General features: G+C 40.8%; 1 long non-coding RNA gene across 3 annotated transcripts; it reads left to right on the top strand.

Moving 5' to 3' along the window:
- Positions 1–272: 272 nt before the first annotated feature.
- Positions 273–27,149, top strand: LOC123599069. 3 transcript variants are annotated; one of them, XR_006712956.1, is made up of 6 exons: positions 273–409; positions 10,849–11,242; positions 17,687–17,807; positions 18,310–18,392; positions 22,067–22,117; positions 27,125–27,149. It is a non-coding gene; the product is annotated as an uncharacterized LOC123599069 (long non-coding RNA). The 3 variants fall into 3 exon arrangements; XR_006712954.1 differs by having other exon boundaries at positions 298–516; XR_006712955.1 differs by lacking the exon at positions 273–409 and adding an exon at positions 2,201–2,486.

Here is a 27,149-nt window from a genome sequence, read left to right on the forward strand (position 1 = left end):
CGAGCCTTATCACTTACTAGTTGTAAGATCTTCAGCAAGTCCGTTTCTGAATTACAGCTTCTACATCTGTAAAATGGAGCTAAGAATACCTTTTTATTGGTGGTTTTATACAGTTTCTGGAAGTTTTTGACACTCCTCCCATTGAAAGGTGGAGTTCATTTCTGCTCCCTTAAATATGCGCCAGACTCGGTGACTCATGTCTGAAGAATGGAATGTGGCAGAGATAATACCATGTGACTTCTGAGACTAAATTTCCCCTGGCTGTCTCCCTTGTAATGATCGCTCTTGGAAGCCAACCATTTCACCATTTGGTAAAAAAGCCAAGCCACCACAAGGAAAGCTCATGCATAGGTTTTCCAACAGTTCCGGATGAACTTGCAGATGACAACCAACATCAGCTAACAGACATGTGAGTGAGTTTTCAGATTATTCTAGCCCCCACTCTTTGAGCCACCCCAGCTGACACTAGGCACAGCAGAGATAACCGGTCTCCTCCGAGTTCTTCCAAAATTATGAGTAAGTGGATGTTGTCACTGTTTTAAGCCATTAAGTGTTGGGGTGGTTGGTTAGGCAGCAACAAACAACTGGAACCGATTTTGCTAATGTAATAAAACTGAAAACATGCGGCAATGACTTCGGGACTGGTCAGAAGGCAGAATTTGGGAAGGTCTTCAAGAAACTGTCAGTGGACGCTTCACGGTTTTTGGAGACATCATTGGTTAGGGTTGACAGGAAAGTGAGGAAAATGTTACCGGAAGCTGACATACAGTGGTAGAAAGTTCAGCAACACTGTCATCTGTGGTTATACGGAAAATAGGAATTACACAAATTAACTGCATGGCCAAAGGAGACTTTCAGAGACAGCACCGAGTGCTGCCTGGGTTTTCTAACTGACTATAGTAAAAGGCAAAGGAAGAGAGATAAGAAAGAACTGTTACATAGTATAGGAGCCAGGAATTGCTGGATTCAAAAATCACGGCTCCAGGGGCACCACCTGCGTGGCCTAGTGGTTTAAGCCTCCGACTTCAGTTCAGGTCATATTCTCACAGCTCATGGGTTCAAGCCCCGTGGAAGGCTCTGACTGACGGCTCAGAGGCTGGAGCCTGCTTCGGAGTCTGTGTCTCCCTCTCTCTCTCTGCTTCTCCTCCGTTTGAGCTCTGTCTCTGTCTCTCTCAAAAATAAATAAAACATTAAAAATTTAAAATAAATAAATAAATAACAGCTCCTCTTTCCCCGCCTCTCCAAATGGCAAAGGAAATGGCTTCCAGGTGAAGATCAAATTCAGAGTGTTACCTGGAAAACAGTTCAAAGGCAAAGCCACCAGTTGACTATAAAACTGGCAAGACCTCACAAAGATTTCAGGCGTTGCTTCATCGACCTTTGCAAGCAGACGAAAGGCATGCAAACCGAAAGGGTGTTACCAGACAACAGCTTTGGAGAATCTAAGGTACAGAAGGGCTAAGCGAGTGGCTTATGTCTTATGCAAGTGGCTTTTGTCTTTGTTAGTTATCCACTGATTGATAAGAAGCCTACAGCGTTTTAAAAAAAAAAAAATTTGGGGCGCCTGGGTGGCGCAGTCGGTTAAGCGTCCGACTTCAGCCAGGTCACGATCTCGCGGTCCTGGAGTTCGAGCCCCGCGTCAGGCTCTGGGCTGATGGCTCAGAGACTGGAGCCTGTTTCCGATTCTGTGTCTCCCTCTCTCTCTGCCCCTCCCCCGTTCATGCTCTGTCTCTCTCTGTCCCAAAAAATAAATAAACGTTGAAAAAAAAAATTTTTTTTTTTAATTTTTTTTTTACACTTATTTATTTTTGAGAAACAGAGTGAGACAAAGCGTGAGCGGGGGAGGAGCAGAGAGAGAAGGAGACACAGAATCTGAAGCAGGCTCCAGGCTCTGAGCAATTGGTTAGCACAGAGCCTGATGTGGGGCTCGAACCCACAAACTGTGAGATCATGACCTGAGCCGGAGACCCACGCACAACCGACTGAGCCACACAGGTGCCCCACCTACAATGTTTTTTAAAAGAATTACAATCGGCTTAGACTGAGAGGGACATTCAGGCCGTCGGTCCGAGACTCCTAAGGGCAGAGCGCCGCCTAAACAACTATTAGCCCCAAACGTGCTACTTTCAGCGAGGACAGGCTCCAAGGGTGGAACTGAGAGCGTGGAGGGCGGAGCCAAAAGCTACGTCCCGGAAGTGGGACTGAGGCCTAATTGAACTGGCGCCGTGCTCCCCGGTGGTATCAGAGCGGTGGCTGCATGCCTCCCATTTTTCTCTTTTTTGAACAGCAGTGTGCACAGTGCTTATCCTGGGCGTGTCCCACCACTGTGTATTAGATGCGGTTGGCAGATGGCTTGTCTCTTGATTCATGGGTCTTCAGATTGCCAGGAGCTTCGTCTGGAGAACAGCACCCAAGGAGCCTCTGCTGCTGGACCTGATTTATGTGTCCAGATCGCACCCTCAAGCCTGAGCGTGAGGCTACAGCAGGTGCAGCGTTTAAGGGGTCTAGGTACAGGGCGGGCTGGTGGGGGGTGGTTGGGGGAGGTGATGAGTGTATTTTACATGTAGGACGAAATGTAAATAGTTTATGTGCAGTGGGTGAATTGTGATAATCTTAAAACATGTCCACAAGTTATTTGAAATTCTTCCCAACAAAAAGTACAGCTTAATTCCTCCCTTTTTTGAACCATAATTGGCCCCAGTGATTTGCTTCTAACAAATACAATACACTGGGTGACTTCTCAGACAACATCACAAAACGAGAGACAGCTTTCACCTTGTTTTCTTTCTTCTTGGGATGTCTGCCTTTGGAACCCAGCCACCATCTTGGTAGGAAGCCAAGCAGCCACATGGAAAGGCTGTGTGTAGGTGTCTGGCCCCAGCTCCACCCAAGGTCCTGGCTCACAGCCAGTATCAACAAGCCAGCTGTGAGTAAGCAAGTTTTGAGCCGGCCTCAGCCACCAGTCTCAAGCCGCCCCAGATGATGGCGTAGGACAGAAACTGTCCTTGCTCAGAGCTGCCCAAATTACAAGTTCACAAGAAAAATAAATGCGGTTATTGTTTTAAGGCACTACGGCTTGGGGTGGTTTGTTATGCAGTGGCAGATACCCGGGTACTGACATGAAAACATCTACTAAAAATGTTCTAATGTCTAAACAAAACCTGGTAACAATTACATCATTTTATGCATTGTAAGTTACAACTACTTTATGGTCCCTGGCTTTATCACTTCCTAGCGCTGGGGTCTTCGGTAAGTCAGTCTCCTGGGGTTTTCTGCAACTGTAAGATAAAGATAAAAATACTTGTCTTTTAAAAAATCATTTATGGGGGCGCCTGGGTGGCGCAGTCGGTTGAGCGTCGGACTTCAGCCAGGTCACGATCTCGCGGTCCGGGAGTTCGAGCCCCGCGTCGGGCTCTGGGTGATGGCTCAGAGCCTGGAGCCTGTTTCCGATTCTGTGTCTCCCTCTCTCTCTGCCCCTCCCCCGTTCATGCTCTGTCTCTCTCTGTCCCAAAAATAAACGTTGAAAAAAAAAATTAAAAAAAAAAATCATTTATGAAGCAACAAGGAAAATGATCTATTGTAGGTTATAAAACTAGATTCAAATGATTACAACTTTAAAAATGTGTAGGTGAGAAATAAGTGGATTCTATTAGTGGGCTTGAAAGCAACTTTCCTTCGGGGGGCACCTGGGTGGCTCAGTCAGTTAAGCATTGGACTCTAGATTGCGGCTCGGGTCATGAGTTAGAGCCCCACATGGGGCTCTGTGTGAAGCCTGGTTGGGATTCTGTCTGTCTGCCTCCCCCACCCTTCCTGCTTGCTAAACTTTTTAAAAATAATTTTCCTTCTATTTTCCAAATTTCTGTAAGATTAGTTGCTTTAGTAATCAAAAAAATGTAAGTGCTAAAAAAAAAAAAAAAAAAAATCCCCTTGTGCATTCCCAGCCCAAACCCAGGGAGTGGGTTGGGTTATTTCTTCCTCACTGACCTCCCTGCTGGTTCAATCATGTAAAGTGTCTTGTAAGAGTAACAGAGACAAAACAACATCCTGTTACTTGGGGTTTGGAAGTCAATGAAGGCCTGACTCCAGAACCCAGATATCCTGCCTCCCTAGCCAGTGCACCATTCCCTCACACTGTACCTCTCAATACGAGTTAGTTTTCACCTATATGGGCTACACATTAAAACCAATGTCAAGTTAAATGCTCATCTTTTAAATAACCAGAAGTCCCAGCTGTCTGAGCTCAGAGGCCATGTAATCCAGTGGTCAGGGGAGTTGGTCAAAATGCGTGGGTTGGAAACCTGCCTCCCTCACGTATTATCTGGGGTCTTTGCAGATGTATGTAAGGATTTTTTTTTTTTTTTTTTTTTTTTTTTTTTTTAGACTGTGCGAGCAGGGGAGGGAACAGAGGGGTGGAAAGAGATAAAGAGAGAGGGAGAGAGGGAGAGAGAGCAAATGTTAATCTACCAGGCTCAGTGTAGAGCCCGATACGGGGCTCCATCCCATGACCCTGGGATCATGACCTGAGCCGAAATCAAGAGTCAGATGCTCAACTACAACTGACTTAGCCATCCAGGTGCCCCATAAAGATCTTGGGAGGAAATCATCCTGGATTACAGAGATGGGCCGTAAATCCACTGGTTAGTGTTCTTATAAGAGAGGAAGACAGAGAGAGCAAAACCCCATGTAAAGATCGACTAGAGACTCGGGTTATGTAGCCACAGACTGAGGAATATCTGGAGCCAGAAGAGGCAAAGAAGGGATTCTCCCTTAGGGCCTCAGAGGGAACACAGCCCTGTGGACACCTTGATTTCGGGCTCCTAGCCCGCAGAACTGCGAGAGAATACATTTCGTTGTTTTGTGGTAATTTGTTACGGCAGCTCTGGCAAACTACCAGAGTGGATGAAGCTCAGTCACAACACTGGACGAAAAAAACACTGAGGTTACAGGGGGAAAATGATATTCAAATAAAGTTTTTAAAACATGCAAACTGATACTTTATATTATTTATAGGTACATGTAAATAAAAGCATAAAGAAACAAGTGGGAATGATAAGCACCAGATCTAGGGATTGGGAACCGTGAGGAAAGAAGGGCACACAATGGGGGTTCACAGAGGGCTTCAGCTGTGTTGATGATACTGAGTTTCTTTTTAAGAGGGAGAGAGAGGGCGCACGTGAGCAAGGGGCATAGAGAGAGAGAGAATCCCATGAGAGGTAGAGAGAGAGATGTGGGGCTCACCCGAAGCAGGGCTCAAGCTCACCTGATGTGGGACTGGAACTCATGAACCTGACAATGGCCTGAGCTTAATGACTGGGCCACCCAGGCACCCGATAATACTGGCTTTCTGAAGCGGAGTGGTCAGGTCAAGCATGATCAATATCCTGTTTTTAATACCATTGTGTAGGACTAAACGATTTCATGATTAAATTTAAAATAACATTTGAGAGGAGAAAGAGAAGGACGTGAAGGGAGGTGGATAGCCTCGAAGGTGGTGAACCTCCTTCTCGGGTAGCACATGACCTTTCAAATGTCAGCCAGAACAACATGATTTGGTGCGAGTGTTCTCTCCCGTCACTTAATAAGCAGTTGAAAAGCACTTTGTTAATATTCAGAGTTCTGATGTCGTTTATAAATAATTCCAATAGTAACCTTTTTCATTGGAAAAACACCTGTATAGTGCTGACTCTGATTACTCCCTGTGGATCTTGCTTAGCTAAAAATTAATATATCATACTTTCTAGAATGACAGACTGTGGGCTGGAATCAGAGAAAACAGTAATTTATAAGATGGAGTAATTACTGGACGATCCAGGTACTATTTACTGACTTTCTTCTTCTTTGTTCTCAAGCCAGCAAAATTATCGAGTCCACATTCCCAGAGTCCTTTTATTAGCCTTAATCTTAGGTTGTCTATCAAAAACAATACTGTCGTGGATTAATAAACACCACAAACCCATAATAAGCGGCACAGGCCCTTCGTCCTCCGCGGTAATAAGTGAGCTCAGCTGAAGCATTATCAAAGTGTGACTGACTAGCTGGGCTTTTGAGCGCTTGCTCCCTTGGCATGACTGAGGCCACCTCCCTGGCTGTGCTATTTGGAATATCCACCAGGTGGCAGCAACTCCTTGGCTGCCAGTGGCCTCCAAGAACAACTGAGGCCGCCATTGACTTCCTCCTCACCAGTTGGGCGGTTGTGGTGTCAAAGTTAGATTTAGTGGTTTCTCTTTGAGCTGTGATTTAGAAAAACATTGCGACCATTTTCAATTAGAAAGTATTCAGGTTTAATCAGAACTAACATAAACAATAATTTGATATGGGATATCTGCAGTCTCACATTCTTTCCCTTTTTTTCAGTACACTTGGTGAAATACTTCATTATTTTTCAAACATTCCTATTTCCCACAGTGCACTAGGCATGTGATCATTTTAAATAAGGAGCCATGTATATTGTGAAGGTACAGTGGAAGTCAACATCCATAATAAAGAAACAGCTAATCTTTCAAACAATTTGAATTTTATGAAGGGCAGAATCATGACAGCAGGTAAAATACGGCTGGTTCCAGTGGTCTCTTCTTGTAGAGCACTATTGCTAAAATCCAGATTCAGCTGGGAAATGTCACATCAAGTCTCTAGTTTCCTTATTCTGTTTACAGTGCCCAGATTCAGAAGCTCTGAACCCTTGAGCACCCTAAAAGGTCCCTAAAAGAATGATTAAGATCATTGTCCTCAGAAATTTCTGAGCTTACACAGGCTAATTTTCAATTTAAGGAAGACTCTCTCACATCCCTCAGCTATAAAAATTCTAAGCATGTTTGAGATGTATAAAGAAAATAACCATGAACTAGAAAAATGCCTTCTCTAAACTAAACATAAACTAAAAGAAATGTGGTGACAGAGCTACCACTGGCTTTGGCATCTGACAGATTTGAGCCCTTTCCCTAATGAACCATGGGATCTGGGGTATCTCTTCCGTGTAATGGATTTAACATTTTCTCTCTTCCTGACCTCCTGGGTCTGTGAGACTCACACAGAACAAATAATCTAGATGCTCAATAAATGTTTGTTGAATATTATTAAAATAAGCATAAGTCATGGTGCCGGGACTTTAAAATCTGTAGTTTAATAAACAACCCTAAATATATAAGCATACAAGTTTTATAACTAAAACATAAGGCAGTACTGGTTTTCAGAAATGAACTATGAATATCCTTCCACCCATACCGAGTAGTGGTTTTCAACTCTGGGCAGCTTTTCATAAGTCCCAGTGCCCAGGGGTTTTGGGGTGGGAACAAGCTATCGTTTTCATGCTGTTTGGTTGGTTAGTTCTTTGGCTGGTTGAGCCCTCGGGGTGATAATAATAAGCAGCCAGGATTGAGAACCACTGTTCTACTGCAAAAGTAAGTTAGTGTCGTTACTGAATATTGGTTACAATTCAATCAGAGTAGAAATGAGTTTCTAGTTGAAATAATTTTCTACTATTTATGGCCAGAAGGACGGGGCTATGTCCAGATCACTTTTCTTTGTTCTGACACTTACTCTTCTATTTCTCTTTGTACAAAAGAAAAATTGCTCGATGCAGAAAATGTGAAAAGCACAATGAAAATAAAACAACAACAAAAAAGCATTCCAAATCTGTAGCCACTGAACACATTGGGGCATGTCCTTGCAGTTTCTTTTTTCGTGTGTATATGTGTGTATTTTTAAAATGAAAATAGAATCAGGCCACGTTTTATAGCCAGTTTGTTTACTTGAGAATACAATGTAGTATCTTCCCATACCAATGAACTTTCTTCAGTGACATGGTTTTTAATGGTTACTTTGTAGCTATTAGATACATGATAATTTCTTTAATTTCTTATTACTTAACATTAGATTGTTTTCAATTATTCTATTATTTTTTGCACAAAGCTCTCATAATTTCTTTGAATAAATACCCCACCTTTTATATTTACTCCCGATCAGTTTGAGCAGGCTTTAGATAAATCAACAAACAGGAGGATGAGTTTCTTGGAAGTACGGTTACCAATGACCTGTCTCCGCCTTCCAGAAGTACCTCCAGAATAGCTGGCTATCTTAGCCGATACCATCAGGTAGGAAGACTCAGAATTAGCTGACTATTCACTAGGTCAGCGGTTCTCAAAGTTTAATATATATACGAATCACTTGTCAAGTGCAGAGCTTGTCAAAACGCGAATCTGGGGTTGAGGCTGAGATTCAGGTTGTCTAACAGGCTCCCGGGTGATGCTGATGCTGCTGGTCAGTGGACCACACTTGAGGAGCAAGGACCAAGATTATATTCCCATTAGATCGAGTATACCTGTGTCTCATCTTTGGGTTTCCTCATAAAACACAATGATGTCCACAAATAAAGGGGCAGATATTGAACTGAATATCTATTTTCAATAATGTATTTATTCAAGCCAGTTCATTTGGACCTTACTTTTGTAAGAAAAAATTTTGTTCTTTATTTTTAGCATTCTCTCTAATTTCTAGATGACCACAGGCAGCTTTTCTTTCAATGTTAGAAATTCTATAAAAGAGAAAGTTCAAGGATTTATATCTGAGACTGAGATATGTCATGGATCCCAGAGGTGAATAAAGCAGCATACCCTTTCATCCATTCATTATAGGAATCTTTCCACTTTCACAGGGGCCGCTGGAAATCTGAATTGCAAAGAGTATGCTTAGTGATTGATGGGATTTTCCAGGAAATGTTACATTATTTTTGACCAGGAAAAACTAAATAAACAAGTACTTCACAGTTTTTGTTTTAACAAGGCAAGGTAACCCACCCTGTACTTTGAATATTGACAACACTTAACATTGAAACAACTTCTTACAATTTATTTATTTATTTAATGTTTATTTATTTTTGAGAGAGAGACAGAGCATGAGCAGGGGAGGGGCAGAGAGAGAGAGGGAGACACAGAATCTGAAACAGGCTCCAGGTTCTGAGCTGTTAGCACAAAGCCTGACGTGGGGCTTGAACTCATGAACTGAGCCAAAGTCAGATGCTCAGCTGACAGAGCCACCCAGGTGCCCCTAAACTTATTTTTTATTTAAAAAATTTTTTTAAGTTTATTTATTTATTTTGAGAGAGACAGAGACAGCCTGAGTAGGGGAGGGACAGAGAGAAAGGGAGAGAGACAGAGAGAGAGAGAGAGAGAGAGAGAGAGAGAGAGAGAGAGAATCCCAAGCAGGCTCTGCACTGCCAGCACAGAGCCCCATGTAGGGCTCGAACCCACGAACTGCAAGATCATGACCTGAGCCAAAATCAAGAGTCAGGTGCTTAACTGACTGAGCTCCCAGGCACCCCAAATCCAACACACTCTTAAGAACTATTTATTTTTAGGGCATCTGGGTGGCTCAGTCAGTTAGGGGTCCAACTTCAGCTCAGGTCATGATCTCACAGTTTGTGAGTTCGAGCCCTGCACTGAGCTCTGTGCTGACAGCTTGGAGCCTGGAGCCTGCTTCAGATTCTGTGTCTTCCCCTCTCTCTGCCCCTCCCATGCTCATGCTCTGTCTCTCAATAATAAATAAATGTTAAAAAATTTTTTTTGAAAAAAAGAGCTATTTCTTTTTCATGTTCTTTGTCAGTCGTATTAAATGTTTTCTTTGGAGAAAATTATTATTAAATCCCGTAAATTTTTATAATATTTATTCTCATAGTGAAATTATTCCACTTGTTTGTACAGGTGGAAATTTAATTGTTTAATGATTTCTGGTTTTTTTTTTTTTTTAACATCAGGTTAGCATCCCTTCCCTCAGTCAGCAGCCCACAGTACAAGCTAATTAAATTAATTAACCCCTGCATGTCAGCTCACATACTGTGTTCAATCAGTTAAAATACCAAAGATACTGCAGAATAATTACTAGACTCACGATTTGATCAGTGTTTCAGACTTTTCAATAGGTCCACATACGGATATTTCATATGTACTTTATTGTGTTGTCACCATAGCAACTCTGTGAAACATTAATTTTATCTCTGTTTTATAAGTGACAAAGCTGAAGTGCAAAGATGTTAAGTGACTTACCAGAAATCTCACATTCAGGGAGTGGCAGAACAGTGAAAATAGTACCTTTTAAAATTTTCTACTACCAACTCATTTTCTTCTTAATTTCCCTATTAAAATGTTCAGAATTTAAAAAGCCTTAATTTAAAAATATAAGATACAAAAATGCAGATGTTTTATCCTTCTTGTTATGCTGTGATAGATTCCTTTATCTCTGAAAATAAAATAAAAATATAAGATACAGGGAGCGCCTGGGTGGCTCAGTTAGTTAAGCATCTGACTCTTGATTTTGGCTTAGGTCATGAGTTCGAGCCCTGCATAGGGCTCTGTGCTGAGAGTGTGGAGCCTGCTTGGGATTCTCTCACTCGCTCTCTCTCTACTCCTCCTGCACACACTCATTCACTCTCTCTCAAAATAAATAAGTATCCATACATATATATGATACACATATATGATACACATATGATACACGTATGATACACATATATGTATGTCATACATATATGTGTATATGATACATATATGATACATATGTATCATACGTGTATCATTGGCAGAGCCCAATGTGGGGTTCGAACTCATGAAACCGTGAGACTGTGACCTGAGCTGAAACCAAGAGTCAGACACTTAACTGACTGAGCCACCCAGGCACCCCGAAAACCGTTCTTAAAAAGTTTATATAAATGTATCACTTCTTGGCCTATTGGCTAAGATCAAGTGTAAAAAGTTTATATAAATATGTAAAAAGATAATCTTATAAAGTTACACATATTGTGTCAAAATATCTTTTATGTAAATAGCTCTTTCCTAATTTCCATTTCTGCTTTCACAGCTTTATAATCCTGTGATGTCCTACAACCACAGACCTCCGGTTCTCTTGATATTCAAGACTAGACTGCTGAAACCTTCCAGCCAAGAGACACGTCCCGTAGAATCCGGAGTCTCTCAGTAAAATGAAGCATCTTCTATAGTATGGCCAAAGACATATTTCCCGTCTACGTTTCTAATTCTTCCAGTCCCAGAAATACACTGGTGTCCATCAATTACATTTCATCCTTTGGAAGATGAGCATTGCTAGGGATGACTGCCTCAGTGCACTGGCCTAGTTCAACATGCACGCGCCCCCTCACTGTCCAAGAAGAGCCCACAACATTGCCTCAGGCTTGTCTGGAATTGCACAACAACCGGCTGGAAAGTCTTCCTGTAGAGTGGTTTCACAAGATCAGGTCAGTTTGCCTGCCTGATAACATTATACTAAAAGTGACCTTTCTCTTAGGAGTAAGAGAAATTTAAGTGTCCAGCAACCCCTTTTTGTTAAAAAGGACCCATCCTTGCCTATTCTTTTCCTTTCCAACTTCTGTCTTCCAACAAAGGATCTGCCAGACAGGTTCTTGGGGCATTTGGGAACTTGAATTTGGAGGAAAGACTGAAGACAAAAAGCACTCAGGCTAGTGGTGATAGAAAAATTTCTCAGAGAGAACCTGATTTTTATGTGGGCACGTGACCTTCCAGAACCTCTATCTCCTTTGCAGCTAGGCGTGATATGGTGTGGCCATATGACTAAATTTTGGCCAGTGGGATGTGAACCAAAATAACATGTGTAACTTCTGGGTTCTGCCTTTAAGAAGAAGGGGTGTGTCTTTCCTTCTCTCCCTCTTTTCTTCTTTTCTTTTTCTTTTTTTTCTTTTTTCTTTTATTTTTAATTAATTTTTTAAAAATTTACATGCAAATTAGTTAGCATGCAGTGCAGCAATGATTTCAGGAGTAGAATCCAGTGATTCCTAGAACCCAGTGCTCATTGCCAACAAGTATCCTCCTTAATGCCCCTTACCCATTTAGCCCATCCACCCCCCACAAACCCTCCAACAACCCTCAGTTTGTTCTCTATATTTAAGAATCTCTTATGTTTTGTCCCCCTCCCTGGGTTTTCCCTTTTTTTTTATGTTTATTTATTTTGAGAGAGAGAGAGAGTGGGGAAAGGGCGGAAAGAGAGGGAGAGAGAGAATCCTAAGTAGGCTCTCTGCTGTCAGCACAGAGCCCCACATGGGGCTTGTGAGCTCATGACCTGAACTGAAATCAAGAGTTGGACTCTTAACCCGACTGAGCCACCCAGGTTCCCCTCCTTCTTTCTGCTGGCAGAAATGTGGGTGTGGGGGGCACCTGGGTGGCTCAGTTGGTTAGGCGACTGACTTCAGCTCAGGTCATGATCTCACAGTTTGTGAGTTCGAGCCCCATGTCGGGCTCCGTGCTGACAGCTCAGAGCCTGGAGCCTGCTTCAGATTTGGTGTCTTCCCTCTCTCTATCCCTCCCCTGCTCATGCTCTGTGTCTCTCAGTAATAAATAAACGTTAAAAATTAAAAAAAAAAAAAAAGAAATGTGGGTGTGGGAATGGACCATCATGGTCAGAAAATGAGGGCAATATCCAAGAGATAATAGAATAACAAGAGAGAAAGAAGAACTGGGCCCTTGACTACTTTGCAAAGGAAAGCCACCAAACTTTCACGTGGGAAAGAAATAATCTTCTAACTTCTTTTTAAAAAAATTTTTTTTTCAATGTTTATTTATTTTTGGGACAGAGAGAGACAGAGCATGAACGGGGGAGGGGCAGAGAGAGAGGGAGACACAGAATCGGAAACAGGCTCCAGGCTCTGAGCCATCAGCCCAGAGCCCGACGCGGGGCTCAAACTCACGGACCGCGAGATCATGACCTGGCTGAAGTCGGACGCTTAACCGACTGCACCACCCAGGCGCCCCATAATCTTCTAACTTCTTAAAGCCATTGCATACCATTCTTACCTGCTTGAGTGGATTTCCTCCCAATGTCTATATTTGTGTCGGTCCCTGCAGTACCTTTCAGGCTCCGGGCCCTTCCAGCACCCCGTACGCCACTATGATTGACTAGGCCAAGTTCAGGATACTGCAAGGTACAGTTTGTTCTGTACTTGCTCTGCTCTCTCTTTCCCCTGGGGTTCATAGATGTGTTCTCTGTGAAAAGCATTACACAATGTTCTTTCATTCTGTTCTCTGCTCTAAGCTTTCAGTCAATCAATCAGTCTTTCTCACTTTCTCAAAGGGTCTGTTATTAAGTTCACCACCTTTGTGTTGTTGGCATCTATTAAGGCTGCAATTCTGTGGTTCTGCTGCTCATTCCTGACTGACTGGTTGCACAGTAGAATGGGGGTAATTCATTTATCACCTTCAGAAAATTTTATCTGCACCTACATAGGAAAAGGACAGGCTCTCTCGCATAAAAGCACTGGGAAGATTACTTTCCCAAGGAAAGCAGACAAATTCTCACTGTCATCTCTTTGTCATCTCTCATGACACAGCCACTCTTGGCAGAAGTAACTGGATCTCAACCAGATCCAGAGACTGAAATAAGCCCCACCTCATCCCTGCAGGAAAGCTGGCAACTGTGGGGGATGGAGGGCCATTCACCCAAGCCAGAGAAAATTGTACCTTGAAACAGAACAATTGGTAGTCCAGGCAAGCTGTTGGTACCAGAAAGATGCTGCAAGAATTACAGTGGCCTCTTTCTTGGAAGGAAGAACGTGGCATTGAGAAATCTAGGAGCAAGTTATATTTGAAGAGCTAGGTGTTTAGTTGGTACTCTCTAGAGAGGTCTGTCAGCAGATAGCAGGACTCTAGGCATCAGGCAAAAGTTCAATGACAGGACTTCGGGTCCTAGAGTAGTGATTCCCAACTGTGAGAGGTGATTCTGTCTCTCCAGGGAACATGTCTGGAGATATTTTTAGTTGTTATAATTGGGGGATGCTAATGGCATCTAATGAATAGAGGACAGGGGATGCTGGCCTCTAAATGCATAGAGCAGCCCTATACACAGACATACACAATAAAAAATTGTCTGGCACAAAGTATCAATAATGCCAATGTTGAGAAACCCTACCCTAGAAAGACTGATATTAATAGGGCATGACCCCTATTTCAGGGATGACAGGGGTCCTGAGAAGTCTGCTAAGGTACAGACTCAAGAACAGGAAAGTAAGACCTGGCCCCAATACCAAAGCTAAACTGTAGGTGAGAGAGGCAAGACTGAATCCCATTTATCAGGACTGAGGCACAATGTCATGGCCAGACTAGGAGCTAAGTATATTCATACCAAATCCCTAGGGGATCCAACTAGAACATCTCAAACCCCTCTAGAAAACTAGGAGGATCGTTTTCTAGCAGGATTCTTAACCTGGTCCCATAGATCTTTTGGAGGCAGAGGAAGATCCATGTGCATAGATAAGGGGATCCTCAAATTTTATCCAAAATTATGTGTTTGCATCTTCCTAGGGTAAGGATGGAAAGCTTCCTCCAAGATCTAAATGTGGCTATAAGACCTTCAAGATCTAAATGTGGCTATAAGACCCATAAAAGGTCAAAACCCACTGTTGATGGCCTAAAATATCAGGTTGAGTCTGCAGGAGAGAAATACAAGGTCTTATGGAAAGAGGAAAGATGACAAAGTAATGATAACAGCCAGTGGTACTTAAACACTGTGTGCCAGGTACTGTTCTGTTGCCTAACTTGGATTAACTCCTTTAATCTTCATAACAATCTTAGGAAGCACATACTTTTTCAACCTCATCTCATAGATGAAGAAACTAAGGCTAGACTTTCTCTAAGACAGTGCTTCCTAACTTTCTTCATAACACGCCACACACACCCAAAAGCTATTATATAGAAAACCTGTTAGAATTAATAAGAGAGTTTAGTAAGCTTGCCATAAATAAGATCAATAAACTACAATTGCAGATCTATACTTTATCAACAAATATTCAGTAAGCACAATTAAAAGAAAGATGCCAGTGTTGATGACAAATTACAAGACATCTTGGGATAAATCCAACAAAACATATGCAAGATCTTTATGGAGAAATCAAAAAGTGTAATAGTGTATGTCAAAGGCATAGTGGGCTAAAGGGACAAAGATGCTTTTGACCAGAGGCAACTTGGCCATGGGATCTTGCAGCCCCATGTCTATTTCTCACCTGTTGGCTTTGATCTCTTCAGGGCTAAGGGTTTTAAATCTCTGAAGCCCATTCAGGGCAAAAGACATGCATAGACACTTTTCCAAAGAAGACATCCAGATGGCTAACAGACACATGAAAAAATGCTCAACATCACTCATCATCAGAGAAATACAAATCAAAAACACAATGAGATACCACTTCACACCAGTCAGAATGGCTAAAATTAACCACTCAGGCAACAGCAGATGTTGACAAGCATGCAGAGAAAGGGGATCTCTTTTGCACTGCTGGTAGGAATGCAAACTGGTGCAGCCACTCTGGAAAACAGTATGGAGGTTCCTCAAAAAACTAAAAATAGAACTACCCTACGACCCAGCAATTGCACTACTAGGCATTTATCCAAGGGATACAGGTGTGCTGTTTCGAAGGGACACATGCACCCCAATGTGTATAGCAGCACTATTGACAAGAGCCAAAGTATGGAAAGAGCCCAAATGTTCATCGACAAATGAATGGATGAAGAACATGTGGTGTGTGTGTGTGTGTGTGTATATACATATATATATATATGTGTGTGTGTGTATATGTATACACACACACACACACACACACACATACCACAATAGAGTATTACTCAGCAATCAAAAAGAATGAAATCTTGCCATTGCAACAACGTGGATGGATCTAGAGGGTATTATGCTAAGCAAAATTAGTCAGAGAAAGACAAATAGCCTATGACTTCACTCATATGTGGAATTTAAGATACAAAACAGGTGAACATAGGGGAAGAAGCAAAAATAATATAAAAAGGGAGGGGGACAAAACATACGAGATTCTTAAATACAGAGAACAAACTGAGGGCTGCTGGAGGGATTATGGGTGGGGGTGGGCTAGATGGGCAAGGGGCACTGAGGAAGACACTTGCTGGGATGAGCACTTGGTGTTATATGTAGGGGATGAATCACTGGATTCTACTCCTGAAATCGTTGTTGCACTATATGCTAACTAACTTGGATGTAAATTTTAAAAAGTTTTTTGAATGACAGTAAGGAAAAAAAAAATCTCCGAAGTCCATTCAGAACATATCAGTTTGTTTACATGGCACACCAGATAGAAAACTTTGCTATTACCATTAAAGAAATTTAATTATAAATCTTCCAACAAAGAAAACACCAGGCCTAGCTATTTCTAATGGCAAGAACAGTAAAGACATTTAAGAGGCAATTTCAATCATACTTGAAATCTTGCAGAATAGAAAAAGTGGGAATAGTGTCTACCTCATTATTTGAGGCTAGTGTAACCTTGATACTAAAACCAGGCAAGAATTGGAAAAGAACCTTTCAGGCCAATACAAGGTCAATAGATAAAACATAATTGCAAATCTACACTTTAGCAACTCATATACAAAAAGGAACGATGCTGATTACAATGGCAACAAAATGTGTAAGGCGTCTTGGAATAGATCTAACAAAAGATGTGCAAGTCCTTGATGGAAAAAATCATAAAACTTCAGTAAAGGACATTAAAGATGTAAACAATATTTCCCTAAAATGACCTGTAGACTTAAGGATATTCTATTCCTGGAACTTGACAAGCTGGTTCTAAAATATAGGTGAACAAAGAGCTAAGAATGGCCAAAACAATCCTGGAGTTGGACAAATAGAAGCAATGACCCTACTACCAACTATTAAGATTTGTGAATTAAGTCATTAGTAATTTGGAACATGTTATCAGTTCAGAGATAAATCAGTGGACCAAAACAGAGTCCTGAGTAAGACCCATGAATAGAGGAATGTACGGAAAACTTATCTATGGTATTGCAGATTAGGAGGAGGGGGACAGACCCTTCAGTAAGTATTAATTGATTAGCCAGAAGAGGGGAAAAGTCAAGTGAACTCCTACCTCACACTATACACAAAAATCAATTCTAGATGGATAAAAGGCTTAAAGACAAAAGTTTAAAATTTTAGAAGGATACATAAAATATTACCTTTCTAATTTTGAGGGAACAAGGGATTTCTTAACACAAAACTGGAAGCATAAATTCAACTACATTAAAATCATAAAACTGCTGTTCCTCAAAAAATATCAAGAGAGTGAAAACTGAAGCCAAACACTGGAGGAAGAGATTCACTACACATATAGTGGACTCAGGGTTAGTCTCCACTCATAAGAGCTCCTTTGAACAGATAAGAAAAAGATAAAAACCCACTCTAAAGATGAACAAATATGAACAGCTTTGAACAGAACACATCCAGGTGGTAAACATATGAAAATATGCTCACCCTCGTTAGTTACAAGGGAATTATAATGAGTTCCCGTTTTATAGTCATCAGATTGGCAAAAAAAAAAAAAAAAATCTGACAATAACAATGTTGGTGAGAATTTGTAATAATGGTAACTGTTAGATGGTAATCTGGAACTAACAAGGAAAGCTGAACATCAACCCTCCCACCAAGCAGGGTCTCTTCTGGTGTGGTAAGCAGACTTTTAGGATGGCCCCTAATGAGCTCCACCTCTCAGTTTCCGTGCCCAGTGTGTAATTCCCTCCCCTTAAGGTGGGCTGCACGTATAACTTGCTTCTAACTAATAGAATACGGCAAAGGTGACGGGATGCCACCTCTGAGATGAAGCTTCAGAAAACTGACTTCTGCCCACCTTTCATTCTTTCTCTTGCTCACTTGTGAGAAGCAAGCCGTACCTATGGAGAGACCCACATGGCAAGGGATGAAGGTTCCGGCAAACAACCAGAGAGGACCTGAGGCCTAGAGCCTAACAGTCCAGGAGGAACTAACTCTTGCCAAGAACCCAAGTAAGTGAGCTTGGAGGCAGATTCTTCCCCAGAAGGTGACTGCTTCGGCTGACATCTTGATAGCAGCCTTGTTAGAGCCCAGAGCCAGAGGCCACAGCTGAGCCATGTCTGGATTTCTGGCTCATAGTAACGGTGAGCTAGTTACTGTATGTTGCTTTAAGCTGTTAAGCCAGGGGGTAATTTTTTATGCAGTGGTAAGTAACTTCTATGAGTAAAAGCACATTGGTATGCGGAGCATGGAGTACAGGTGAGCCCAGGATGTTAATCCTTCAATCACTGGGGCTGCCAAGAGCAAGTAGGTCAAGGCAGAGCTGGGACAAATAGAGTTCAGGAGCAGGTTAGCTCCAGCCAACAACAGCCTCATCTGTTTACCCCAGTGTGCCATATAGTGCTATGGGGTTTTTGCATATGTGTGCCATTATGTGAAAAAAGTAGAAAAGCACTAGACCATAAAATAATTTCTATTTCCTAGCAAGTGTGTTTGGTAATTTATATTTTCCAGGACAATGTCTTCAGTGTTTGGTCACCTGAGAACTTGCTAAAAATGCAAACTTTCAGACTCACATCTCAGATCTATGAAGTCAGGTAATTTTGTGGGGCGGGGGCAGCGATCTGTGTTTTTAAAAGGTTCCCAGGTGGTAACGATATAGGTGAAAGTTGGAGAAACATTGTTCAAAGGATTTGTGCATTTCATCTGTTTTCGTATTTATTGGCAAAGGTGTCCCAAATACTTTCCTGAATCCTTTCAGCATCTTAAGTTATGTTCTCTGTTCACGACTCTGTTGTTTGTGTTTTCTCCTCCTTGGTCAAGCTCTCATAACGGTTGTCACTACTGTTAGTCTTTTCAAAACATGTGCTTTGAGGCTTCTGTATTTTCTGTGTCAGTAATTTTTTTCTTTTATTTCTATCCTTGTACTTTCTTTAGGTTTATTCTGTTATTCAGTTCCTGTTAACCAAATATTTGGGAGCACTTTTAACCAAATATTTTTCTTAGATTTATTAGGGAGTAGGTAACACATGTGGTATAAATTGTGGCCCCAAACACGTGTTGTAACAGATTTGTGATTAGATATTCTCCAAGTATTTTCCCTCTTTTATACTTTTTATGAAAGACGTTTTACATTTTGCTAAAGACAACGGGTAAGTTCCCCTCACTGTCTCTTTCTGTAGGGTGCCCCACCCTCACCACCCCCACACCCCAGTTCAGCCATCTTGAATGTACCTACTATAATCTTTCTGGGTTCATGTGGAAGTTTTCGAGTCCATCCTCGCAGCGTTTACAGGCCTTGTGTTTTTGTTTGTCCTCTTCAGTATACGGTCACCAAAGTTAGTCAGAAACCTCTGTGGCAAACTGATGTTGGTACATCAGATGGGCCTATCTCTGTGGATTTTTACTTTTTAAAAAAAATGTTTATTTATTTATTGAGTGAGAGAAAATGTCAAACAGGCTCCGCACTTAGTGTGGAGTTGATGCGGAGCTCGAACTCACGAACTATGAGATCGTGACTGGAGTCAAAACCAAGAGTCAGGTGCTTGACCGACTGAGATACCCAAGTGCTCCAGATTCTTACTCTTTTATTACCGATAGCAAGGATAGTCTTCATTTTCACAGTAGGCCAGCCAAATCTTTTAGAAGATTTAAAAAAATTTTTTTTAACGTTTATTTATTTTTGAGACAGGGAGAGACAGCATGAACGGGGGGAGGGTCAGAGAGAGAGGGAGACACGGAATCTGAAACAGGCTCCAGGCTCTGAGCTGTCAGCACAGAGCCTGATGCGGGGCTCGAACTTACGGACCGCGAGATCGTGACCTGAGCCGAAGTCGGATGCTTAACCGACTGAGCCACCCAGGAGCCCCTAGAAGATTTTTAGAAGTATGCTTTGTCCAGAATTTTATTTTATTTTTTATTATCTTTTTAATTTAAATTTTAGTTAATATACAGTGCAATATTGGTTTCAGGAGAATTCAGTGATCCATCGCTTGCATACAACACCCAGTGCTCATCACAACAGGTGCCCACCTTAATACCCATCATCCATCTAGCCCATCCCCCACCCTCTTCCCTTCATCAACCCTCAGTTTGTTTTCTGTCCTTAAGAGTCTCTTGTGGTTTGTTTCCCTCTCTCCTCTTTTTTCTCCTCCTTCCTGTATGTTAATCTGTTTTGTCTCTTAAATTCCACCAATGAGTGAAATACTATGGTATTTGTCTTTCTCTGATTGACCTATTTTGCTTAGCATAATACGTTCTAGTTCCATCCACATCGTTGCAAATGGCAAGATTTCATTCTTTTTGTGTTTCATCCAGAATTTTAAATTCCATACTGGAAGACTTTCTCTGGACATCTAGTCTTCCATATATCTAGAAATAGAAGTTATCCAGTTTATAACATAAACATCTTCTGTCTTTTCCATAGTTTTTCAGTTGGATGCTTGTTTCATTTTTAAAAGCTTTCTTATTTTTTTATATTTTTGAGCTATAAATTTCCCTCTGAATACCACTTTACCCTGCAATAATGATCAAGGTAAAATTTCATTACTTACTATGCGATATTCTTTGCATAGATGCGGTGCATCATGATCTTTATGTACTGCCCCGTTAGTCTCCACGAACCCCAAGGAGATCTGTACTATTATTATTCATCATTTTATCAATGATGAAACTGAAGTAAAGAAAACTTAAGTAATTTCCCTAGGATCATCAGAGATAGGGAAACTAGAATTCCAATCCAGGTTTGCCTGAATTCAAAATGAGTTCTTGCAACCACTTTAATCTAGCTTGGAGGGGGGGTGCGCAGGAAGCAGGGAGGCATATTTAAGGGGAGAATGAAAAGGAAAAAAAATTGACATCATTTGGAAAATGGTGCAGGTTGTTAAGGGGATAATAGCAATCCCACCCAGCCTCAGAGAACATGGAGCAAACTGAGGTGTGCCAAGCAGTAACAGGTGTGCAAGAGCACCGCCTGGGCTCTCGGGTGCTCTGACAGCAACTCGTCTTTCCCTCATTCAAATCGTCATTGATTTGTACTTTCTTGGGAATATCTCAGCTTATGAAAAAAAAAACAACGTGTAATCCAAGTGGCCCTACTTGTAATGTATAGAACCATCACGGACCAACATATTTTTAGCCCCAAACAAAATAGTCTCTTCTGCTAATCCCAGACCTTGGCTTCAAGCCAACTGGCTTCTTGCTTTTATTATTTGCAATAGAATCCAGGATTCAGAGTGAATAAAAGAGCTGAACAGGAATATAACTCCTGATGATATTGTCTCTGCGCCTTGTGCACTTATCCTTTTTGTCTCGCCCCAGGGGAAAAGCAGTTTTTCTTACTTATGCTAAATCCAGTTGTTCCCCACAGCGACCATGTAAATCTTGGCACCGAGTACGCAGCAGAATAAAAAGTCAAGGCTGTGGGAGGTGCTCACATGAGAGCAACAGGCAGCTGCAAAGCCCCAAACTGCTCCATCCATTTTCTGCTAAAAATAAAGGGTTCTATTCACCAAAAACTTTTATATGTTCTTATGATTTTTCTTACAAAAAAGCCAACATGATATGCAGGCAAAGAAGAATAACTGCCGGTTCACAGACCATGCCATCCTTTCATTTCCCAGAGTAAGCAATCCAGACAGAGGACAAGCAGGAGGGGCTTGCCATTTGCCGAATGTGCCAGACCAAAAAAAAAAAAAAAAAAATGTCTTCTGTAAAAAGGGATCTGACCTCAAATTAGACATCGAAATTGTTCACTTCAAGGGAAACTGTCTCCTTTCTGCACACCCATTTAATCAAATGAATTACCCTAAGCCTGCATGCAAGAGATGTTTCAGCTTTGTTTCAATGTGTTTTCTAAATATTATAGGTTTCTTATCGTTTTTCCCCAGCCAAGGAGAATTGGTTAGAATTTACCAAAATTGAAAGGTTGTTTACACCTGATTCTTTTACTGTCTCCCATTTCCTCCCAGTCTTTCAGAATGATCTTTTTGTTGTAGATCCAAATTACTGTAGACTTTAGAAAGCTTCCTCTACTTATTAACACAATAGCATTAAGGAAAATTTTTAAAGAGTTAAAAAAAATCACAATCCCACCTCACTAAAAAGGCAGCTGGTTTACACTCTAGGCTTCTTCTCTGCCCCAAATTTGCATGCATTCATCTTATATACATGCGTACATATCCTAGTATGTAATCCTAGTATAGATTGGATTTCTAAAATCCCTAACATTTTATCACATCCTGACTATTTTCTGTTTCTTTTGTGTTTGCAGGTCAGCTTGCCTAGAGAAGGAATTACACTGGCCCAGAAGCACTCATTCTTTGTAAGTGCTCCACATATATGTAAATCCTACCTCTCTAACAAGACCAGAAAATCTTTTGGGAGTTTTTTCTATTTCCTTTTGGGCTTTCCACAGACTCTGGGCAAGTGTTAAGTGCCTAGAAAGTGCTTCATTGATAGGATGTTTTCAGTTATTCATTCAGTCTGCTAGGTGTTCACTTAATAGAACTGCAACATTATTGAATTGAATTTAAATTCCCCATTAATAGGGGTGTCTGGGTGGCTCAGCCGGTTAAGCATCTGACTTCGGTTCAGGTCATGATCTTGCTGTCTGTGGGTTCGAGGCCCGCATTGGGCTCTGTGCTGACAGCTCAGAGCGTGGAGCCTGCTTCTGATTCTGTGTCTCCCTTTCTCTATGACCCTCCCCTGCTCATGCTCTCTCTCTCTGTCTCTCTCAAAAATAAATAAACATTTAAAAATTTAAATTTCCCATTAATAAGACAGTAATTACTTGAAATACACAGGAATTTGACTAATGAACACCTCCAAAGCTATGAGTCACTGTGTTCACGGTCTCTCAAACATACCAGCTTCTTCCATGCCTGTCTGTCTTTGCTTCTGCTGCTAACCTGGAAAGCACGTTTTCGTTCTTTCAAACTGTTGTGCAAATCACCTTCTTTAATGAAGTCTTTCATTAACACCACCCCAGGATATAAATCACCAATCTCTTCTTCAGGCCACTCTAAACTTTGTGCTTACTTTATTATAGTAATTTATGTATCATATGACTACCTCTCCGTAAGAACATAAGTTCCCTGAAGTCAAGAACTGTATTGTATTCATCTCTGTACTTCCAACATTTGCCATGTTTCTTTGGATGCCATGATCACTTCAGAGTGTAGGTTGAACGTTAGATGGTTACTGGACACCTACCTTAGTGGTCTTACAGTTAATGTAATGGGAAAGCAAGTTTAAGTAACTTGTCACAGCATGAGAAGCAAGTCGGAGAACAATGAAGCCCAACGTGATGCCGCCATTTCTATGCTTCAAACATTCTGACACAGGGAATAAAAAAATGACAGCAAAAAAAAAATGCCAAATGGTTTCAGACCTATTCTATGAATCTAAAAGATAAGCCAGTCACTTTTAAAATGTTTCTTATAGAAAACTTCAGACATATATAAGGACTAGAATAGTTTAATGGAATGTCAAACATCAAGAGTTATTAACATACAGCAAAAATCGTATGCCGTTTATGCCCTGATCCATTTTCTCTCCCTACTGGACTACTTTAAAGCTAAATCTAGACATCAAATCATTCTTGTGTAAACATTTAGGATGCAGCTCTAAAAGATAAGGGATCTTTCATTAGACACTAAAATAATATCACTATCCTAAAAAAATAATACTACTTTCTTAGTATCATCAAATATCATCAATGTTTAAATTTGCCTCATTAATGTTTTTTTTTTTTCAGAGCTTTACCATCAGGATTCAAAGAGGCTCATACTTAAATTTGGTTGATGTTTTTCTTAAGTCTCTTTTAACTTAAGACTTTTTTTTGCCCTTGTAATTTATTTGTTGAAGGAGCTGGGTCATTTGTCCTATAGTTTCCCATATCCTGGATTTAGGGATTGAATCCTCATACTGCGTCAATCATGTTCTTCAGTTCCCTGTACTAGTTGTAAATTAGTAGTTAGATTTTAGTCCTGTCTAGTAGAATTTTCTGTGATGATGGAAGTATTCCATATCTGCACATGTGACTATTGCACTAGTGTGACTGAGGGACTGAATTAATTAATTTTGTTCTAATTAACTTATACTTACACAGCCCCAAATGGCTAGTGCCTGCCATATTGGACAGCACATACAGGTTAATTGAAATTGAAGCTGAAATAGACATATGTTGCAAATGGTTACTGTACTGAATTCAAGTTTGCTGGTTTATCAAGAATATTGCGTAATGGTGCATTTCCACAAGAGGGCGAACATGTCTGGTTGTCTCTGCAATATTAACAGTCCTTTGATGATCATGGTCTATATCCATTAATTCATTAGAAGGTTGCAAAATGATCGTATACTGTTTTTATCATTCCTTCTTCACTTATTAGCTTAACTCTATCAAGAAAACTTCCTCTTGTCAACAGTTTTATTGGCCTGAGGTATAGTTTTTACAGGAAAGGCAGAATAAATGCTTATTTCCTAGCATTCACCAAAGACGATCAATTTTTTTGTTTGTTTAGCATCATTATAAATTCACAGATTTTAATGTTTCATTCCATTGCAGTTATTATTTATTCATCTTGATGCTTAAATTGTACCATTTTTGGCTCATGGGAACCTCTTCAAATTGGTTTCTGAATCCTTTTGTCATTACCCCATAGTTCTTCATAGCTTCCTTGCTTTCTAATATGACAAAATATTCCAAGCTCATCATAATCATTTCCTGCCCCAGTTAATTAGCCATTTACCCAAAAGGCCGATTCCTTTTGGTGGAAAGGTGTATTTAGAAACTACAGTCTGAGGTCGCCTGGATGGCTCAGTTGGTTAAGCATCCTACTCTGAATTTCGGCTCAGGTCGTGATCTCCCGGTTTATGAGTTTGAGCCCTGCCTTGGGCTCCACGCTGTCAGTGCGGAACCTGCTTGGGATTCTCTGTCTCCTCTCTGCCCCTCCCCAACTCATACTCTCTCTCTGTCATAATAAATAAATAAACATTAAAAAAAGAAAGAAAGAAAGAAAGAAAGAAAGGAAGGAAGGAAGGAAGGAAGAAAGAAACTACAGTTTGGGTGCTAGGAGAGACCAGTGAGCCTGGATTCATCATTATCTTAGGCTTTTCTAGTAGATAGAAACCAGGAAATATTTTTTTAATAGAAAATGAATCATGCATTTATATTTCTAATTCAAATTTAGGATTACATGGTTTTTATTTAAATTCTCTGATTTTATATTTGTCATTTTTTTAATGTTGACAATCTTGGCTCCTCTTGAATTAACATGATTACTTATTTGCTCTATCCTATTACATACATAATAGTTTACAATAAACTATGCCAATATTACTAACAATATGACTATTGGAAAAAATTTAAGTTTGTTTATTTTTGCAGTTCTTTTTGTCTTAGAGTACATCCCAGTCAAATTGTGTTTTAAAATATCTTGAGGATGCCTGGGTGGCTTGGTCATTAAGGATCTGACTCCGGCTCAGGTCATGATCTCATGGTTCATGATTTGAGCCCCGTTTTGGGTGAACTAATGCCCCACTTGGGGTGAGGTTGAGCCTTGCATCCGGTGAGCCTGGATTCTGTCTGTCTGTCTGTCTGTCTCTCTCCCTCCCTCTTTCTCTCTCTCTTTTTCTGCCCCTCCTGGGATTCTCTCTCTCTCTCTCTCTCTCTCTCTCTCTCTCTCTCTGCCCTCTCTCTCTCAAAACACAAAAAGAAAAGAAAAAAACACTTTGAAATAGTTCTTCTCTGTACAATAAAGTTGCCTACTCAATACACAATTAGGTTTACTAACTTCATGTTTTAATTTTCATAGTTATTCCATTTTATTTTAATCATGCAAAACATTCACATGATTCCAAAGTCACATCTCTAAGTAAAGTAATTTTAGAAATGTCTGGCTTCTGGTACTATTCCCTCCGTTTGCTCCTTCCACCTCTCTGGGATATTTTTTTTTTTTTTTTAGACTGGAAGTTGGCTTATCTTCCACTTAAGCTATAAATCTGGAACATTAAAAAATTACCGTGTACCCTGAGTCACAAGGATTGCCATCTTATTTCAGCAGGGCTCATCCCATCCTTCCTTCTTTCCATTTGATTTGCCCAAAATGAGGATGATAGCAGCAATGACTCCAATGACAGTTTGCATAAGTGTGGCTCTGGTCAGCAGTTGGAAATACCAAGTTGTTTCCTACTACTTTTATGTTTGTTAGGGTCACAAAGTAGATCTGAAACCATTTCGTATTTTCTGCTGACATATCCTCTGCTCTCTCAGAAGCAGAACCGTTGCAGCAGTGAAATAGCAGCATCAAAACTCTTGTACCCTCAGTGAGAACATCAGGACCCTGCATTTACTGAATCCTGGAAAAGGAAATCATTTGGGGAAATAATTTAGCCCATCACTCTGCTCAGATCTGCACTTAATGCATTTTAGGTAACTATTATGATCAACACCAAAAATATACTTGTAATAGAGCTTCATGTGTGGCAGCCATGAAAAGGCACCTCCTAGATCTGCAACTGCAGGGGAGTGTAATTGACTGATGTTCCCGTGCTGGTGTGCTCTGAAATCCACCGCGGCATTAAAAAAAGTAGCATCTTTATTGAGATACAATGCACATACCATAAAACTCACCTTTTAAAGTGTGTAATTCAATAGTTTTTACTACAGACACAAAGTCACGCAACCATCCCCATTATCTAATTTCATAGCATTTTAATCACTCCAGAAGGAAGGTCTGTGCCGTGAGCAGTTGCTTCACGGCCCCTACTCCCTCCAGCTATGGCAACCACGAACGTGCTTGTTATCTCCGTGGGTTTGCCCAGCTTCAGCACTTCATGTAAATGAGATCATTCAACATGCGGCCATTATGTCTGGCTTCTTTTGCTTGTCACAGTGGCTTCAGGGTTCATCCATGATACAGTATGTATCAGTGCTTCATGCCTTCTTATTTTTCTGTTTCGTTTTGCCCTTTTTGAAATTGTGGTAAAATACACATAACATAAAATGTACCATTTTAACCATTGCAAGTTCAGTTCAGTAATGTAAAGTACATTCACATTGTTGTGCAACCCGTCTCCAGAACTCTTTTCATCTTGTAAACCTGGAAGTCTATACCCATAAAACAGCAGCTCCCTACCCCCTCCCCACCGCGGCACCTGGCGGCCACCATTCTACTTTCTGTCTCTATGAGTTTGACTACTCTAGGTGGTCCTCATACAAGTGGAATCATATACTATTTGTCTTTATTTTTATTTTTTTATTTTTTAACTTTATAATGTTTATTTATTTTTGAGAGAGAGAGAGTGGGGGAGAGGCAGAGAGAGAGAGAGAGAGAGAGAGCATGAGGGAGAGG

The sequence above is a fragment of the Leopardus geoffroyi genome, chromosome C1 (genome assembly GCF_018350155.1).
Source record: "Leopardus geoffroyi isolate Oge1 chromosome C1, O.geoffroyi_Oge1_pat1.0, whole genome shotgun sequence".
Classification (NCBI taxonomy): domain Eukaryota; kingdom Metazoa; phylum Chordata; class Mammalia; order Carnivora; family Felidae; genus Leopardus; species Leopardus geoffroyi.